At 36.1% G+C, this 20,894-nt stretch overlaps 1 pseudogene; it reads left to right on the top strand.

Moving 5' to 3' along the window:
- The first annotated feature begins 13,521 nt into the window (after window positions 1-13,521).
- The window catches only part of LOC105792065 (S-norcoclaurine synthase 1-like), a 28,646-nt pseudogene continuing 21,273 nt past the window's right edge, over window positions 13,522-20,894 (top strand).

Genomic DNA, 20,894 nt, shown 5'->3' with positions numbered 1-20,894 from the left:
TATATCTATGTATTACTTGAAGAAAATTTGATTGTCCTAGAATTTAGGTTATAAGACTAATATGAAACATATGGTTGAATGGTTGAATGCATATATGTTGGCTAGTTATTTTAAGGTGCCTTTGATTATATATTGGTATGATTAAATTTGGTTACTTGATTAGTTTTGAATTGTTGATTGAGATGCGAATTGTAGCATAGTGGTTAAACACTTATTAAAATGATGATGTTGGTATGATTTTGATGAGATTTGATTTGGGTGAGATGTGGCTTAAATGATAATTTGTAGTATAAGTGATTTAGTTTTAATAGCTTATTTTAGAAGGTAATTTCTAGGTATACACGGCCTGGCACACGACCGTGTGCCTTACATGGTGAAAGGCACAATTGTGTGGCTTGTAAGTTTTGGTCAATTTTTGGAGCACACGACCACAATTTGTTACACGGCCCAACGACACAGTTGTGTGACATGTTTTTGATTATTTGCACTTTTGACTCACATGGCCTAGATGAGGGTACACGGTTGTTTGCACGATTGTGTGTCTCCAATATCACATGGCATCAAGTTGTTGCACGGTTTGCCCATAAAACCTTGTAATTTACCCAAACGGCCTCGATCTTTCCACAAGACTAGGAGACACAGGTGTGTGTCCCCTGTTTGCACAATTTTCCTATTTTTCTGTTTTGCTTCGATTTGATCCCGATTGATACTAAATTGTTTTTAAGCTTCCATATGCTCAATATAAAACCAAAATAAATTGAATTACATGATGTATTTGATTATATGTGATATGATGATGATTAATTGAGATTTTGATAAATAATTTGTATGTAATTGTCTGGTATTCTTATTACTCAAGTTCGACGACTAGAATGGATAAGGGCTATTACAGAGATGTGGCTACATGTTGGACTTACGATGGTGGAGATAGAATGGGACGCCTTATTGGTGATTCAGAAGCTGCAAACAAAATGAATCTAAAGGTCAATAATAAGTGCTTACATCTTAAACGCTAGAGCTATTAGTGAAAGATATCAAGCTTGCGTTTTTAAGCACGCGTCGAGACACGCAAATGGTGTAGCACATTTATTGGTTGTAGAAGGTTTAAAAAGAGATGAAGAATCTAATTTGATCGGTGAGGTACCTTCCTTTGCAAAAGAGGTAGTTGACGAGGATTATCGACAGTTGGGTTAGGTTTCTTTCCTTCAGATCGGAATCTAGGTGGTTTAAAACGGTAATTGATGGCAACTCACCTTTGGCAAGCAAAACTAAAATCAGAAGATACTTATAGGTTGATTCACGGTTTCGGCTTTAGGATTGTGACCCGAGCAAAGGCAAGATAGAAAATTTTGGGTAAATTTGAAGAGTATTTTTCTTCTTTCAGACGAATCGACATGAACAAAAGCAGGACACTCGGTGGTTTTCCAAGAAGAAAAGGAACCTGAAGGGACTTTGTTTTCTTTACGTTTTTTTGGGTTGTCTGTTGTAGTTTCGTTTGTTTTGATAGTGCATGGGTTTTAAAGACGTAGGCTTTGTTTTAATTTTTAATAACAATCCAACCTTCCTTTTTTCAAAAAAAAAAAAAAACAAAACAAAAGGAGCTTTGAGGGGTCTTGTCATGAGTTTTGTTTAAAGATGTTGATGGGTTAAGTTAGTTTGGGTCAGAGCTCAATTCTTTTAAAAAAAAACTTAGGCCCAGGTCTTATTTGGCTTATTCCATCTAAATGATTTGTTTCACTATATAGGTATTAATATAAAGATTAGTTTTATAATTTTTATCATTGCTATAGCAAAAAAGGGATACAGTGACAGAAGAAGTTCACAACATTTATAGAAAAGATGTTGTTAAATCAACATTTGAATAAAATTTTAATTATTAAGATGTAAGTGAAAAATGTAGATAATAAAAATAATAAAATTTGGTGTTTTCATAATTATCTCATTCTTTGCTATGTATGCTTCTACAAACTTTAAGTTGAATGGTAGGACATATGTTTGAATTTGTTTCAAGTATAGGGTGCTTTCTGCTTTTGCTTCGAATCGTTATTTTCTTAAAAGAAATTAGATGGTGTTCTCACTCAGGTAGGTATTTCAAAGCAAAGGAAGAAGATGATATTAAAATTAGAAAACTAAAACCTCCACTCTAAAGAAATAGCAAAATAAATCTGAAACGTAAAAGAGAACATAGCAAAGCTATGCGAAGATGAACCCGCATCCAAAACTGATCACCACCCTAAACACAACGTATCTTCTTTCTTAACTTGATTGTGGTTGTAATAGGGATGCCTTTGTTAACTTTGTTTTGCATTGAATTTGGAGTGAAATTTTTGGATAAAATTTTAATTTTATGTTATATTTGATTTATTAAAACTTGTATATTTCAAGAATTTGTATATGTAATTTTTGCAATTTATAAATTATAATTATTTTATATAATAATGTGAAATATACCATAAATTAAAAACAAATTCTAGTGTCAAAATAAGATACATTTAGCGGCGCTTTCATTTAAAAATGCCACAAAAAGTCCTGCATTAAGCATCATTTGTACATCCAAGCACATCAAAAAAGTTCCTCTACTCAGCAACCTTTTATACTGAATGTTCTACAATTAGCGGCGTTTTCAATGGCAAACGTTGTAGAATGACTTTACTTATAGTGACGTTTTTGGACAAACGTCGTTATTTTTTGCAATGATTGTTATGGCGGCGATTCAAATTTAGCAACGTTTATAAACACCGTGAAAAACTTTAAAAACGTCACTAATATGGTACCAAATAAAATAAGTAACAAATACATAATAAATAAATATAAGAAATTTTTATATAACTATTGCTTTTAAAATAGATTGAACAGTTTGACTAATAGTTGGAGTAATAGAGATATCAAATTGGGAAAAAAATAGTTTAAGTACTACTCTTGACGATGAAAAAATTTAAACACCAAGATGAGAAATTAGTATAGTTTAAATACTAAGAATTAAGCCTTTAATTTTTGTACCTTTTCTCTGTTTTCTTTTTTGTCGTGTTCATTTGTTATTTGTTGGCATGTATCGTAGCCATTTTCCATGGGCATTTAATTATTGTCCTTTGGCTGCTTCCCTTTGAAAGTTCAGGCAGCCATCATTCAATGAAGGGTGGGAGATCCCATCTTTAAATGGAGTTTTTTTTTGGGTCCGTTTCCCATTAAATTTTGATGGGAGGGTGATATGATAATTAAAAAATTGGTATAATAATAAATTTAATTCTTAATTTATATATATATTTATTTAATTATAATTTTAAAAAATTAATCTTTAAATTTTATAAATGATTTCAATTTGATCCCAAATTTATGTTCCTCTTCTGGTTCCCCCACCTCCACTACCATCGTCCCTTCCATCTCCTCCTTCACCTTTCTCCAAAAAGAACTTCAACTTGTCCTTTCTCATGCCATGGCATCCTACAATTTCAAATTCAAAGTGTTGGCACCATTTTTTTTGATAAAACGAGGTCGACTTGAATTTTGAAAATAAAAGGAAAATGGGAGTCGCCACCAATCTTTTTTACTTAGGTGTGATCGGATCACTTTATAATTAAATCATTTTAATATTTATTAAAATGATAATTTTGGTCTTATAAAATCCTGAAGACGAGTTCGGGAGTCGGTTACGCACGAGGAAGGGTTAGCACCCTCGACACGCCTAAAATTGGTACATTGTTGATTAATTAGTGCCTTAATATCAAAAATGTGTAAAGATTTTAAAATACGGTTCTTGTATTAAAAAAACTTGTATAAATCAAAGTAGGCATTAAAACCCTCTCATTTCGGAGAGAGAAAATGTCATACCCAATGAGTTAGGGCATGGTATTTCACCTCTTCAAAAAATGAGCTTATCTAAAAACTCGTGCAATAAAATTTAAAAGGATATTCAATTTTTTAAGCCAGATGAAAAAATCGCAGCCCAATACGTTAGGGCACAACTTCTCAAAATTCTAAACATTGAATATTGCCTTTATTATTTTTAAAAAAATTCACATCTCGAGAAAACAACGTGTCATATCCAATGCGTTAGGACACAACGTATTGAATTCCTGATAATGAGCTTTTTATTTATGCTTTTTGATTAAAGAGCATTCTCGATTATTTAGATTCAACGAAGAAAATTGGAACCCAATACGTTAGGGCTCAATCCTCTCGAAGATCCCAAATACCGAGTATTGCCTTTATTTTCAAAATTTTCTCTTTTTTACGAATTTGGGTAAAAATTATATATAACGGAATAACAATTATGATAATGTAAGTAAAAATAATACGAGCAATAACAAAAATGAACAAATAAAAAGGTCAAATTAATAACATGCAAAATAACAAGTATAATAAGCAAGTAAAGTTAAAACATTCTTTTAAAATAATGATGAAAACGTGAATAAATAATTAAAAGGAACGTGAACAAAATTATAAAAATACAAGAGTATAAATATGTATATATGTATGCATATGGAAATTATAAAGTATATAAAATATATATGTATATATATAAATTGTAAAATATATATATAAAAATATATATGTATATGAATTATAAAAATAAGAAAATATATATGTAAAAGGGTATATTTTAAAATATAAAGGATATATAAATATGCATATATATATTTATGGAAGGAAAATGTGTATGTAGATATATATCGTTATGTATATAAATTATAATGTATATAAAACATATAAGTATATATATATATATATATATATATATAAATAAGTTATAAGAATATGTACGTGTATGTGCATATATATGTTATAAAAACGCATGTATAATATATAAATTATAAAACGTAAAAGTATAGAAGCATGTATATATAAATCCAAGATATGCATGTATATATATATAAAAAATTGAATCTAAAATTGAAAAGGTCTGAATGAGTAACTAATAACTAACATGATAATAACAATATTAAAAATAATAATGGTAAAAATAATGACAGCATCATCAAAATTAATTAAAAAATATAAAACGATTAATTTGAACTGAAAACAGAGTTTTGGGGGTAAATCTGCAAATAAAATAAAAGGGAAGACTATTCTGAACACGCGCATAACATGGAGGGACTAAAAGGGAAATTTTCTCTTCTCCTCCAAAACGCATCGTTCCATTAGGGACTGGAATGTGATGAAAATAAAATTATCAGGCTTAATTAAAAGAAATTTAAAAAAAGTAATCAAAAGGATCGAATTGAAACAGGTGTAAAATGTGGGAGGACCAAGATGGAAATTATCCCACTTTAAAAGGAAACACGCAGATCCCTGGGAGCGAGTTGGGTCGCGCGTGGGTCGTGCAAAACGGTGCCGTTCGGGAGCTAAATATCCCTGGACGAAACGGTGCCGTTCCATTACTAGTATAAAAACTAATATTTTTTAAAAAAAATGCTCATTTCGTCTTCTTTTTCCAGAAAAAAAGTTCATTCTCTCTCAGGTTCTCTCCCCTGATGATAGAGTCCGACCAATGGCCCTGCCGAGCACCACCGCACCGGCGTCGCCGTGCACGGCGGCGGGGAGTCGAGAAGCTTGGTTTTTTAACCCACTTTTAAATCCCGTTCGAAAGCCCCTTTTATCCTTTTTGAGCCAGCATCTGATGACGGTGATGGAACCACCGACGACGATACTTCGGGCCGATTTCAGGTAACCCTTCTCTTTCTATTTTTCCTTTTATTTTCGTGTTTAAAAGAAAAAGGAAATAAATAAATAATAAAAAATAAGAAAATCGAGAGACCCCAAATCAAAATCAAAGGTAATCACATTTGTTTTCTATTTTTTATTTATTCCTATTTTTATTTTTGAAAAACCTCCCTTACATTTGTTTGGTTTTTGGGCTTATATAGCCAAATACATATTTTTTGCTACGGTTTGTTTCTACTATATTGTTGCTGTTACGTTTTCTTTCTCTTTTCTCGCAAGTATCGATGGAGTTCGCGGCTTTTTGCCGTTTTGGTGAAAGGTTGCAGGCTTGGCGGTGTCTTGGCGTCGGCGCTTATGGGTGGCAACAGAAGGCGTCTGGCCTTGAGGTTGGATCTGGCGCTTGAAGGTTTAGGGAAACCCTAGGGTTTCTCTGATTGTGTTTGATTTTTGGGCAAGGGCTAATTTGGATTTTGGGCCATTTGGGCCTTGTTATTTTGGGTTTGGGTTAGGTTAGTTTGGGAATTTAGGCTGTAAAAATTTTGGGTTTCGGGTCGAGCAAAATGGGCTTGTACACAAAGATTAAACAAATAATAATTTTTTTTCTTTAGAGAAGGGTGTGTAGGCAACAATGGTAGTGACGGTGGGGGAAGCAGAAGAGGAAGGTAAATTTTGAGGGTTAATTTTTAAAAATTATGAATAAATCGATATGATATGTAAAAATTGAGGGCTAAATTTGTTACTATATCGATTTTTAACTACCATGTCACCCTCCTGCCAAAGATTTAACGCGAAATGAACAAAAGAAAATCTCGATTAGTTGGGAGATCAAATTAAAAAAAAATTAAAGTTGGGTGAAAAAAAAAGAAATAGGGAAATAATTGGGTGACCAAATAAAAGAATTGATAATTAGGTGATAAAAAAGAAAATGGGCAATAGTTGAGTGACTTATAATGTAGTTTACCCTATTAATAATCTTAGTGGTAACTAAAATACTAATAATAACAACCAGAATAAAAATAAAAAATTGAGATTTAAAATGAATAAAAAATTAGGGCAAATTACATATAAAAGCCCATTTTTATAATAATTATCTACCAGAATGGCCCTATTTCCCCGAAAGTGCGTCCACGTCAGCGCGATGTCAGGGGACGTGGTAGGAAAAGCGTCCACGAGGCGTTTTGCCTCACGTGATGTAAATCGCTCCCTCAAGGGCGCGCTTTATGTCCAAGTAGGAAAAACGCATCCTTAAGGACGCGTTTTGCTCGTGTCTCTTGCAGTAGGGTTTTGAGTTATTGGTTTAGGATTAGGGTTTTGGTATTTTTAAGTTTAGGATTTTAAAGAAAAAATTAAATAAATAAGGTATTAAGGTTTAGGGTTTGTCAATTAAATTAATTATAAAATTTTTAAAATTGGATTAGTTTTTGTGTTTATTATTTTTTAAGAAAAAAATCAATTAAATTAGGCTTTAGGGTTACTTGAGTAATTTAATTAAAAATTATTTAAAAATCAGATTAGGGTTGGACGCACTTTTGCTACAGTAGCTCCTAAAAAAATAATTTCGAGTAGACGTTTCTGAGCAAACAATGTCAAAAACACTTTAAGCAGGATGCTTTGTCAGCAGAAGTACTGAAAGAAGCTCCCACGTGGACGCGCTTTTGCTCTGATAGCTCTGAAAAATAATTTGAGTAGACGTTTTGAGAAAGCAGTGTCAAAACGCTTTAAGCGAGGATGCTTTGTCGGTAATCTTGAAAAAGCTCCCACGTGGACGCGCTTTTGCTATAGTAGCTCCTGAAAAGAGCTCCCACGTGGACGCGCTTTTGCTACAGTGGTGCATGGCCTAAGGCTATAAATAAGGCAAAATTTTCCCTCAAATTGCATAAGTTACTTACAGCAAAAAAAAAAAAATTAGAGAGGTTAAGAAGGATAGAAATTAAAGATGAGTGAACGTATTAGTGCTGTTATTTACTATGATTGTGAGGTTTACCACACCGAGAACAGTGGTGTTTTTATCGGAGAATACAGTGCGACTGGTTTTTAACTAGAACATATATTTGACAAAACTTCGTAAAAGAATTAGGCCTAAAATATTCGGAACGACACCAATGAAAGTTCTGTCTATTACGTATTGATTTTTTTTTCAGTTAATCTGGTGACAAATGACTCGTTCGACATAAAAGGTGCTCGTAACTTGGAAGGTAATGGTGTAGACTCGTCTCGCTACTGGAGCACCGTATATTGAGTTATATGTATAATTTACATCGCCAAATGATGTACTTGCGACTGGTGTTAAAAATGTATACGCGACCCCTGCTCGACACTCGGTTAGTGAGTTACAAAACACGGAGTAGCCCATATTTAGTAGCGGTGTGGAATACACAATCCCTGCACGACACTCTGTCGGTGGATGAGACATGCACCTTGGTGGGTCGATGTTTGATACTGGAAATACGTACTGGGAACGATATCAACTTCTACTGGTTGGCAATCTACATCCAATTGGAGACGTTATAAAACGCCTAGAGGAAAGGACGATGTACTCTCTACGACGTCCACTTGTGAGGGGACTTCGTACGTTACAGATGATGGTAGGTTAGAAGATGACTCTGATGTGGATCCACTTCGGGAGCCCGAGCCTAGTGGTGCAGAAGTTGGATTATTTTCTAAACCGGAGCCTATTCCAACCGAACCTAAAGATGTTGAAGGGGGTTCAGATGAAGAAGAAGATCCACGATTCAGGGCATACTCACCTCCAGCCTACATGCATAATGTCGATCTGTCTACAGATGATGCGTTGGAGTTTCCAGACCTACTACACCGGTTGCGTGATCGTACAAGTTCGGTATTGGATTCGGGTGAATTTAAAGTTGGTAATCATTTTTCCAACAATGATAGTTTTATTGGTGCTTTGAAACTACATGGCATCAATAACGGCGTTAACTACCACGTCGTTAAGTCCAAAACTGATAAGTTCGGTGCAAAGTGTGCAGTGCAAGATGGTACATGTTCATGAAAAATCTACGCTTCGTTAAGGAAAATGACAGGGTTGTGGGAGATTAAAAAGTACAAAGGTCCACATACATGTGCTGTAGGTACAGTATTTAGGGTTTCTGAATAATACTGTTATTATGTAATGTTGCATTATTTAATGTACTCCGTTTATAGGTATTTCACAAGATCATCCCAAGATAGATTCAGCTATGTTAGCTAGCTTAATACTGCCCACGGTGAAGGCAGATCCTAGGACTTCAGTACCGGTGTTAATTGCCAATATTTGTAGCCAAATGGGGTACATGCCCTGTTACCACAAGGCTTGGATAGCTAAGCAGAAGGTGTTGGAGAAGATGCATAGTGGGTGAGACGCTTCATATAATGAAATATGATAGTGGTGTCAAGTGCTAGAGAGATACATCCCAGGTTGCATAACAGACCTTCAAACTGAACATGCGTACTACAACGACCGATTGCTACGTGGATGCCAAGTGTTCAAACGCCTGTTTTGGACCTTTAAGCAATGTCGAGACGCATTTCCATACTGTAAACTATTGGTACAAATTGATGGTACCTTTATGTTCGGTAGACATACCCATCGGCTATTGGTAGCAGTGGCACAGGATGATAGTTGGAAAATTCTTCCACTTGCGTTTGCAATAACACCGGGGGAGTCAGCTGATGACTGAGATTTCTTTCTATCTAGGTTAAGGAGGCATGTGTGCCCCCAACCTGATATCTATGTTATTTTAGATCGGGGTACTGGCATAGTAGCTGCAATTGATCGACAGACAAGCTTATGGTAGCGCACACACCATTGGTATTGCCTAAGGCATGTTGCTTCCAACTATTATAGGCAATATCCATCTAAGAGTGAACGACGAAAAGTGACCAAAATAGATATTTAGTCTCTATTAATATAATTCTATTTGTCATTTTAAATTTATTCTAATCAAAAGAGTGGTATGTAATATTCGCTATGAACTTATATTGGCAGGGTATGAAATAAATAAAGATCGTTTTCATGAGATGTTGGCAGTTTTGTGTTCAATTAACAGCGAAGGCGCGGATTACCTTTGCAATATACCTTTTGAACAGTGGGCATAAGCATACGACAGTGGCCTACGACATGATCATATGACCTCAAACCTGGCTGAATGCATAAATTCTGTTCTAAAAGGAACGCGCCATCTACCGATAACATCGGTTGTGCGAGAGACATATTTTCGTTTAGTGGCATTATTTTCAAAGCAAGCAGGGAGTTATGCATGCCAGATGCAGGGAGGCCATGTATGGTGTAGTAAGGTAGTGTAAGAAATTAACAAGGCAAAGGCACGGACGAACACCATGCACACAGTCTGTCACGACTGAGACAACTTATGGTTTCGCGTGACAGAGTTTGACAGACCGCACCAAGGTGTTATTGGCGGGCAATATCGGGTACACTTGCGAAATAAGACTTGCGACTGTAGGATGTTTGACGCACTTCATTATCAATGCGCTCATGTAATTGCAACTTGTCAGAATCTCCATCTGGATCTGATGGGCTATGTCGATGAAGTGTAGAAATTAGAAAATATGTACAACGTCTGGAGACACGTATTCCCATCTGTCCCAGATGAACGTAAGTGGCCGTTTGTATCGCTTGCTCCCTTTAAGATGTTACTGGATAGAGAATTGCGTCGCAAACCAAAAGGTTGACCTTGCTCGACTAGAATACGTAACAATATGGATATCTGAGAAATAGCCAGTCAACATAAGTTGTGCGGATGGTGTAGGAACCCAAGCCATACAAGCTGATCATGCTCAAATCGTAATAGTTGAACGTTATTGTAAAAAACTTTGTATTATTAATATTTTTTTAAATAAAAAATTGGTACAAATATTCGGAATATTGACTTATTTAAAAGAAAATCTATTCAACATATTGCCTTATTTAAAAGAATTTCTATTATATTAAAAATGTAAAAGTAAATTTCTATTTTAGTACATGAAATAACATAGAAGAATTTCTATTTTATTACATCAAATAATATCAAATTATTCAAAATGTTTGTACAAATATATTAAAATAAAAATCAATCTCCGTGCCCACCGGATTCAGTGCCACATGGCTGCCGTCGACGGTTACGCGCTAGATTTCTCTTTTGTCCATATTCCGGCAGGGGTTGTGGTTGCTCCAGCGGGGATTATGGTTCCTCCGGTAGGGTATCTGGTTGTCAGTGTTGGGACGATGAGCCACATGGATAGAATAGTGACCGTGGAGGTGTTTGCATCACCAACGGCGAAGCTGTTTGAAACCCATACGATGACAGGGATTGGTAAAAAAAAGAGCTCCACGACGGCCTCTCTTGCGATCCCTCATTGGACACTGGCTTATACATCGACGGTCCACTCGACGTAACAAAAAATGGAGATGAACCGGGCCATGGACTCCAACCTGCCATAGGAATTGAAAACGGAAACATATAAGGGTTAGGATACATAAAAGGGCTAGGATACGCACTTGGCATCATCTGAAAAGGCTGTGCCGTGGGTATCGTCGGTTGAACTGCTGGGTCGGGTGACTATGTCGGTGCTGTTGCTGGGCCTGGTGATTGTATGGGCGTTGATGATGGGCCGGGTGAATGTCTGGGCCTCATTGATGGGCTTGCATCGTCGTCCCTTCTTCTTGGATTTAAAGGGCTACGTCGTTCCCTTTGGACATGCAATTGCCGTTGCCTCTCCTCTCCCGACAGTAAATACGGCTTGCCATGGATCCTAAACCATGACATGTATTCTAGAACGCACGCTAACTCTAGAATGATCATCGTTACAGAGTTGGTATATAATCATACCGATCTTCCCACATTTGGATGTAGTATGACCAGAATCTTGGCCAATCCGTATGCAGTCGACGTAGGTCGATTTTGTGATGGTCATCCAACACCTTAGGTGCCACGGAAATCGGTTGCCAGAATCCAAATTACTGTAATACTCTGTCCGACTGGTGCATCTCTACGGTCGCATAGTTGACCAATGTGACTTTCGCGTGCCAAGCGTTTGGATTTTGGAAGTACTCATACAGAATTATTGCCCGAATTGTCGGATGTTCATATGGTGTCCATTGAAACAATATGAACATGATGGAAATATTAGTTATATACATAATACATAATACTAAATACTAAATACCAATCGACTAGCTCATGATGGAAATATCAATTTTATTTAATACTTACTTGTGCTTTCGACTGTTGGTCTAATAGAAGCCGTATATCTTCAAGAGAGTTAGGTAATCTAGCGTAACTTGCCGGATGATTCTACCTAATTAAATAATTTTTTGGCATACTATTATATTTTAAATCTATGTAATAATTGTGAAATCTAATATAAAATTTACCTCGTTATGAGTGAGAATGTATATGGGTAGTCCACTCGAGGACGTAAAAATGGAAAGCGAAACCGTGCCCATGACTGCAGTAGTGACAGGCAACCTCCGATTTTCGCTTTACTTGGTCGCGTCGGCCCACACATCTCCCGGTACAATGTGGCCGAAACGGCAGACCCCCACTCAATTCACCAGCTGCTCTAAAATCAATGAGTTTCAGTTGCCACCTTAGATGTTCGAGGTTTCGTGACAAGTCCGACATCAGATAACCTCAAATTATATTAAGAATGGATGCCCGAGCATATTAGATCCTTTCTAGTTCGGTTGAATCATCATCCGAATCCGAGAATGTGTCTCGTAACCAGCCCATCTCGATCCGACCTTCGTTAATATTCTTCGGACTAGCGCCCAAAAGCTCGTTGTATACCACTCCCCAATTGCCAAATTGAACAGACCCGATGACTGGGTACCCGTCCATCGGCAATCCCAATTGTAGATTCACATCTTCCAAGGTGATAGTGCACTCTCCACATGGAAAATGGAATGTGTGCGTCTCGGGTTTCCACCTCTCAATCAACGCACTGATTAGTTTCGGGTCCAACTTGCATCTCCAGCCTACCGTCGCCACGTGTCAAAAACCCGCTTCCCGTAGGTAATTCTCTACCAACGGTGATGGAGGACCATGCATATTACGGATATAGTATTGCAATATCTGATCTACAGACTTTTATAACAAATAATAAATTAATAATTATTTAAAATTGCATAAATAAAAAAAATTAAATAATATTTAAAAATTAAATTTAACACTTACCATTTTCATTTGTTTGACGGATATGTGCTTGTCATCAAAACGAATCAATTCTCCAGCCATTGCTAAATTCGTACAAATTTTTTCGATTTAAAAAAAATCAAAAAAATAAAATTTTAAATTTTTTTAAAAATAATTAAAAAATTAAAGTTATTTTAAATAGGGATTTAAGAGAAATTTTAGAGGAAATTGAGAGAAAATTGAGAGAATATTAGAGAAAGGATTTATTTGTGAAAAAAAATGAAAATGGGGTTTTATATTTTTTTTACCGTTGGGGGGGTCAGCAACGGTCAAAAAAGTAGCCGTTGCTACTGTTCACGCGCGGGCAAAACGCGTCCCCAGGGGAGCGCTTACGTGGCAGGAAAACGCGTCCTTGAGGGCGCGCTTTACTGCCACATAGGCAAAGCGCTTCCTCGACGAAGCGTTTTCCTGCCACGTCCCATGACATCGCGCTGACGTGGACGCGCTTTCGGGGAATTGGGCCAATTCGGTAATTAATTTATTACCGGGCCCATTTCGATAAATCTTTTAAAAAATTGGATTTTTTTAATTTTTTGCCCAAAAAATTAAAATTAAAATTCAAGTAAAAGTTGAAATTAAAAACAAGCATGAGAAACTCAGAACAAGATTGAGGTTTGATTATTTTGTTCATAAAGTAGCTGAACCCCAATATTTAGAATCTATAAAAAAAATGGATGAGAGAGTTGAAAATTTGGGTTGGGGTAAATAATTGCCAGTGCCAAGCGTCCAAGAGATTGTGAGAAGCGATTCTCAATCAGTTCCTGAAAGATACGTTCATGAAAATAATAAGGATGGTCCTATCGTTTCTCAGGATTCAGCTAATTCACTTCAAATTCCTGTCATAGATTTCTCTTTTCTAGCCAAACGTGATGAAGATGAAATCCATAAACTACACCTTGCTTGCGAGGACTGGGGTTTTTTCCAAGTAAATCTCATATCCCTATTTACATATATATATTATTTCCACTTGGGTTTCCAATTCAAACTGAAAGTAATTTTAAACACAGATAATAAATCATGGGGTGAAAGGTGAGATCTTGAAGAAGATGAAAGCCGCAGTAGCAGCTTTCTCTGAACTGCCAATTGAAGAGAAAAAGAAATATGGCAAGGCAGAAAATGAAATTGAAGGATATGGGCAAAACTTTGTAGTCTCTCAGCACCAAAAGCTTGATTGGTCTGACATGATTTATTTAATCACTCTCTCTTCTCAAAATAGGAACTTCAAGTTTTGGCCCCTCTCTTTACCAGGTTTCAAGTATGTCGAAACCATTTTCTGTTTGAAAAACGGGGATCGACTTTTAAAATGAAAATGGGAGTCGCCACCGATATTTTATTGTGGTGTGATCGGATCACCTTGAAAATAATTTTAGGTCTGCGAATTTTGAGAAAACAGGTTCGGGAGTCGGTTAGCACGAGGAAGGGTTAGCACCCTCATGACGCCCAAAATTGGTACCGAATTGATTGTTTAATGTCTTAGTGTCGAAATTTTGAAAAGATTTTAAAGTATGATTCTTTTAACTTGAATAAATTGAATAATGAAACACTCTTATTTCAAATAAATAAAATGTCACACCCAGTGAGTTAGGGCGCAACATTTTTAATCTTCAAAATTAAGTTTATCTTTTAACTTTTAAAACCTATGCATTTTGAGAAGGATATCCGATTATTTGGGTTAAATGGGAAAATCAAGACCCAGTAAGTTAGGGCTCGGTTTCACAAAATTCCTAAATATCGAATATTGTCTTTATTTTTATTTGTTATAAAAATCCTCGTCTCAAGAAAACAATACGTCATATTCAATGCGTTAGGACACAACGCGTCAAATTCCCGAGAATGAGCTTTTATTTATGTGTTTTGATTAAAGCATATTCTCGATTATTTAGATTCGACGAAGAGAATTGGAACTCAATACGTTAGGGCTCAATTTTTTAAGATTCCAAATGTCGAGTATTTGCTTTATTTTGAAAGTTTTTTTTTGAATAAAACGATTTTGATGTTTAAACGATATTAGATGTAATCTTTTGAACAAAAAAAAAAACGATTGAATAATAATGTACAACGCGAAAGGATAACTCATAATCCTAAAAAGCATGCTAATGAACTCGAGTAATCTATCAACATAAACGAAATGATATAGTGTACATAACCTCCATAATCACATATCTCAAACCATGCAAACATAATTACCAACATTAAAAAACCATAACATTGACAATTAATCTTTAAGTACCAAAAACAGGAGAATAAATGATAATCAATAAATTACGAACATCGAAATTTAAAAGAAATATATATGAACTTGTATTAGATTCCAAATAGAGTTAATAAAACATACTCTATATAAGTAATAGTTTTAAGGTTTACAAAAATAAAGTATGTGTATATATAAATAAATCTAAAGGGAAATTTAAAGGTAGTAACTAGAATAGTATGAAATCAATGATATATATATAATAAAAATAATTTAATATAAATTGTATACATGAAAATATAAAAATATTAAATAAGGATACTATCATATAAATCTTTGAATATGAAATATATAAAAGTAGCTTTTTAAAATATATTATAAGATAGAAGTTATTAAAATATATTGTATTGGATTAAATAACGAAATAATTCATCACAAACTTAAAATAATAATGTATGATAATAATAAAATAAAAGAATTTAAAAATAACGATTGCATAATAAAGTGATATATATATAAGAAAATAAGTAACCCAAAATGCAACTAAGTATGACAATAATGATAATAACAACAACAAATAATAATAATAATAATAATAATAATAAATTAATATTAAACTAATTAATAAAACAATGGACTAATTTGGAATTAAAACAGAAATCTAGGAATAAATCTAAAATAAATAAAAAAGAAAGGACTAAAATGAAGCACGCGAATAACACGAGCGATCAAAAGGGGAAATAATCCCAACACCTCGAAACGCTGCGTTATGAAAAGGACTAAAGTGAAACAAAAATGAAATAAGAGGTTAAAATTAAAAAAGAAATAAAAGAACTTGATTGTAGCGCGCAATAAAAGCAAGGGACTAGTGGCGCAAATGGACCAATTAATAAAATTACGCGGATCTTCCCCGGGTCGGGTCACACACCTGGGTTACAAGGCCAATACGGCACCGTTTTTGAGCCACTGATCAAGCTCCAAAAGGCGTCGTTTCGTACATCGTGCAAGGGTCAAAAGTAAAACCCTAAATTGGCAGCCACATCTTCATTTTTCAAAAACGAAAATAAAAAATAAACATAAAAAATAAACGCCCCCTCTCTCAGCGCCGCTTCAACCCCAGCCGCGCAAAAGATCTCCGATCCCCTACACTTTCTCCGATCACGACGAAGAGGATGAGGGTATGGATTCGCAACAAAGGTAAAAACCTTTAACTCTTCTTTCATTTCTTCTTCTTAGGCAGTAAATAAAATAACTCAAAGAACTAAAAAAATAAGAGAGGAAAATAAAACTCAAAATCACCTTCTCAAATCTGACTTGTTTTTATTTTCTTCCTTTTTCTGTATTTTAGTGTGCGTGTGTGTGTTCGCAACAAAGAAGTAAAAAAAAAAGAAAGAAAACAGTAAAAAAAACTCCCTCCAGTCTTCTGTTTTTTATTTCTTATCTCTCTGTCCAAAAAAGGAGCCTTTTTTACAATGTTGGAATCGGCCTTATGTAGCCGAATTGAAAAGAAAAGAAAAAAAATCAAATTCCATCTCTTTCCTGCTATTTCGTTCGTTCCTGCTTATTTTTTTTGTGTACAGGTACGGTCTGGAGAAGGCGTGCGTGGACTCAGCGCGAAAGCGCAGCACGCGTGGGGATCTGGTTTGGTTGTGGCGCAAGGGTAGAAGGCTGCTGCTAGGGTTTCCCCTTCTATTGTAATCGGGTTTGGGCTAGGCTAATTTGGGCCTAGAAAACTGGGTTTAGGGTCTGTTTAGGTTTAGTGGGCTAGGTTAAATTTTGGTTGTAATTTTGGACATTTTTTTACTTTTATTTTTATTTATTTGTGATTTTGTGCCTGGGCAAATTGGGCCTATTACAGTTGCCCCTCTTTGCTCGTTGTCGTGTAACGAGAATAGAGTAAAGACTAAAGAGGACCAATTTTGCCCGGTCGTGCTTGGACTTTGGTGCTCTTCTTCTTCAAGTGGCTCCATTTCATTCCACTGCATCTTCAGAGGTATGGGTGCTTCGATCCACTCCACCGCAACGTCGGGGTGATAGGATTTGTAACTTGTTGTTTTTCAAAGAACAAAATTTGTTATACTTGGTCTGCTCCACTGCAACTTTAGGGAGATAAGATTTGTAGCTTCAACTTGTTCTGCTGCAACTTTAAAGATAATTCTGATGTGATTTACTCTACTGCAACTTCAAAGGGATGAGATCCATCATTTTGATCCCTCCACTGCAACTTCAGGGAGATAGGATCTATTACTTTAATCCGCTCCACTACAACTTCTGGGAGATAGGATTATCGGCTTCAATCTGCTCCACTGCAATCTCAGGAAGATAAAACCCGATGCGATCCACTCTACTGCAACTTCAAAGAGATAAGATTTGTGGTTTTAATCCGCTCCACTGCAACTTCAGAGAGATAGGATTTGTGGCTGAAATCTGCTTCCTTACGCTTGAAGATAAGATTCGTCGTCTTCGATCTGTCCCACTGCAACTTCAGTCGGGATAAGACCTGCTTACTTAGTCTGCTCCACTGCAACCTTAGAGAGAAATGACTCGTGGCTTAAATCTGCTTCCTTACACTTGAAGATAAGATTCACTGTCTTCGATCTGCTCTACTACTGCTTAGGGAGCCAAGATCTGCAATTTCCAACCTATTCCACTGCTGGTCAGGGACATAGGACTTGTGGCTTAAATCTGCTTCCTTACACTTGAAGATAAGATTCGCCGTCTTCGATCTGCTCCGATATTACTTAGGGAGACAAGATCTTCAATTTCTAACCTATTCCACTGCTGGTCAGGGACATATGACTTGTGGCTTAAATCTGCTTCCTTACACTTGAAGATAAGACTCGTAGTCTTGATCGCTCCGATCTTGCTTAGGAGACAAGATCTGCAATTTCCAACCTATTCCACTGTTGGTTAGGGACATAGGACTTGTGGCTTAAATCTACTTCCTTACACTTGAAGATAAGATTCGCCGTCTTCGATCTACTCCACTACTGCTTAGGGAGACAAGATCTTCAGTTTCCCACCTACTCCACTACTGTTCAGGGAGATAAGGCTAGCGATTTCACCGACCTGTTCTCTAGGGAACATGACCTGTATAATTCGTTTATGAACTTAATTATGCCTAGTGATTAGGATGTCATGATCAGAATAAATCAAATGCTCCTAACTAGACATGTGTGAATGGTGTTTGCATTAATGCAGAATTTTATTTTTTTCGAGAATGATCACGCTTAGGTTTGGCATTACTCGAGGTTTATCAAGGCTTTAACGCTGACGTGCTACAACGTCTTCTCGCTTGACCGGCTTCTTCAAAGAATCACTTTAGTCAGATTGCCCCTACTGTGAAATCCACAGGGACACAAAATTTGTACCATCATTCTCCCACTGTAATCCAAGCGTATAAATATGTGGCCTTTCCTCAATCCTTCCTTATCACAATTCAAGGATACAGGATTCGAATCGTTCTAGTTCCTTACACCATTCCCAAGGTGTCGTACCAAAGACTTATGCGCAGATGAATGCTCTCTTCTCCGAGGTAACCTCTTCCTATTGCCTGATGATCATTGCTTGCTTGTTCATTTAAGCTTTGTCATCAACCCGTCATCTTATCATTTTGTTCAACCAATGCATTTGACAACGAAATCCAAAGAGAAAGTCCAAATTTAGATTCTTCATTCTCAAATTTCCAACCTTTACCTGGTGCGTTGTAAACAATAGTCCTGTTTCAGGCTCCTATATTATTGAGAAACTTTTCAGAGTAATATGCAAAACTTCCTTTGTGAAAGTTTTATTAGTCCATTAATCATTATTCCAATGCAACATGTTTGCAAAAAGTGTCATAACAATGGATAAGAAAAAAAGTTAGTTATGAGCATAGCTCGAAAGAACAAATTATCGAAAATAGTAAAGAAGGATGACAAAGAAATTGATTAGGAATGTGTATCTTGGAAAAGAATGAAATATTCCAAGAACAACAAATTCAATATGAATAGTATGAAAATTGGGTGCCCCAGATATCGCAGCTTGAACTTCTCTGTACAAACTTTCTTAAGACCATTCTGAGTTTGACATGTGTTTAGGAGATCTACAGTGCTTTATCGATACTCCAAGATGTCGCATACCATTTCCTATTAATTCAGGTATAGCAAGATCATCAAATTCCCCAATCAAAATTTGAGCAGCTTAAATCACCTCATGCCCCATTCCGATCAATATTTGAGTCGCCCTTTTTGGGGTTTCAACTCAAATCCCCTTTGGCCTAAGGCGGCCCTTGCATGTTTTCCCCTTAGCCTCTCCATTTTTTTTGAATTGGTCCTTTCTTCTTCTTTAAATGAAGTATTTTTTGACTGGATCCGAGTTTATAGGATTAGCAATCTCGCTTAGAATCAGTGCTCCTCTAAAAAAAGTCTTCTTTACAACGCAGGGACATCCCCAGCTTAGCATTCATTTCCCTGTAGAATCTTTTCGAAGGATCTTTTTCAATATCTAGCCCTCTCATGGAATTCGCTGAGATAACCCTGTTTATTGTGGGCTCGTATCATTTGTTTCTGCTACATCCGACCTTGATGAATAACTTTTAACCCTTTTCCTAGGTCCAACTGATCACATTGCGATTGGATCCTTTCCACTCTAATACCCAGAGAGAGAGGAGATTTCAATAGGTAAAACTACCTCAATCCCGCAGCCCAAAGAGAACAACGTTGCTCTGATAGAAAATTTGATGGATGTTCGGCAAGCAAGGAGGGCAAATGGTGATTTCTCATGCCAGTCCTCGTAAGTCTCAGTAATTTCTCTTCAATTTTCGATGTTCACCTTCAGGTAATTTAGTGACGAGTCGTGGTGTCTGCTTCTGAATTGATTTCAGACCTCAGCTATCGTGCTATTATCCAAGTTCAATACATTTTCCAATACCATCTTCTCTGGAATAAACATGTGATGACAGTAGCGTATGAAGCAGCCTCTAATGATCTCTAAAATGAAGTAATGCCCATTAGGAGTCTTCGATGATGGTGATGTCCATGCATCATTTTGCTCAAAATTTGAGTCACCCTTTTTTGGATTTTCAACTCAAAACCACATTTGGTTACAAAGCGCCCTTTGCGGGTTTTCGCTTTGGCCTCTCCTTTACTCTTTTTTGTCATTTTTTATTTTGATTTTTTCATCTAGATTTTTTTTTCTTCTTTCTTTTTCTCTCATTTTTTATTTTGATTTTGATTTTTGATTTTTTTTTGAAAAGATCTAAACTCATGGGATTAAGCAAGTCCATGGTACCTCTTTTGATTAGAACCATTGCTTCTCAATAAAGTCTTACACATAAGATCTTCCACTTTCACCTCGTAAGAGATCTTTTGATAGCAGATTTCTTTCATAGAGCCTTCTGGGGCGAAACTTCGATAGAAAACTTTGGATCCTCCTCTTCAATTAGGATAAAATCCAACAAAACTTGAAGAGGTGAAAACTCGACTTCAAATAGGCAAAGTTATACTGAGTTAACAAGAAAGGCATTGCCCCGGCAAAGAATTACATCGTTCATACAAATTTTAACATCGTGCTATTGTGCAGATTTCATTATCAGTACTTAACCCGGGCATATCCTGGTATGATCCTACAAAGATATCTTTAAACTCTAGAGGTAATTTAATGAGGTCTCACTTCATTTTTGCGGTCAGGTCAATTCTAATCTTCACCAAGCTCACAATTTCTGATGATTCCTTGTGAGGTAGGATCTGTCTATCCTCCTGTTCAACCATCCTCAACAAGTCAGGAGATAAGCTACAATCTTTGTCATTTTCAAAGTCATGAGATCCCTCTTAGCACATGCCCCGCTCAAAAGGAAAATCAAGGTCTGTAGC

Source organism: Gossypium raimondii, chromosome 8 (genome assembly GCF_025698545.1).
Source record: "Gossypium raimondii isolate GPD5lz chromosome 8, ASM2569854v1, whole genome shotgun sequence".
NCBI lineage: Eukaryota > Viridiplantae > Streptophyta > Magnoliopsida > Malvales > Malvaceae > Gossypium > Gossypium raimondii.
The sequence above is the reverse complement of the archived record's forward strand: the minus strand, read 5'-3'. Positions and strand labels throughout refer to the sequence as shown.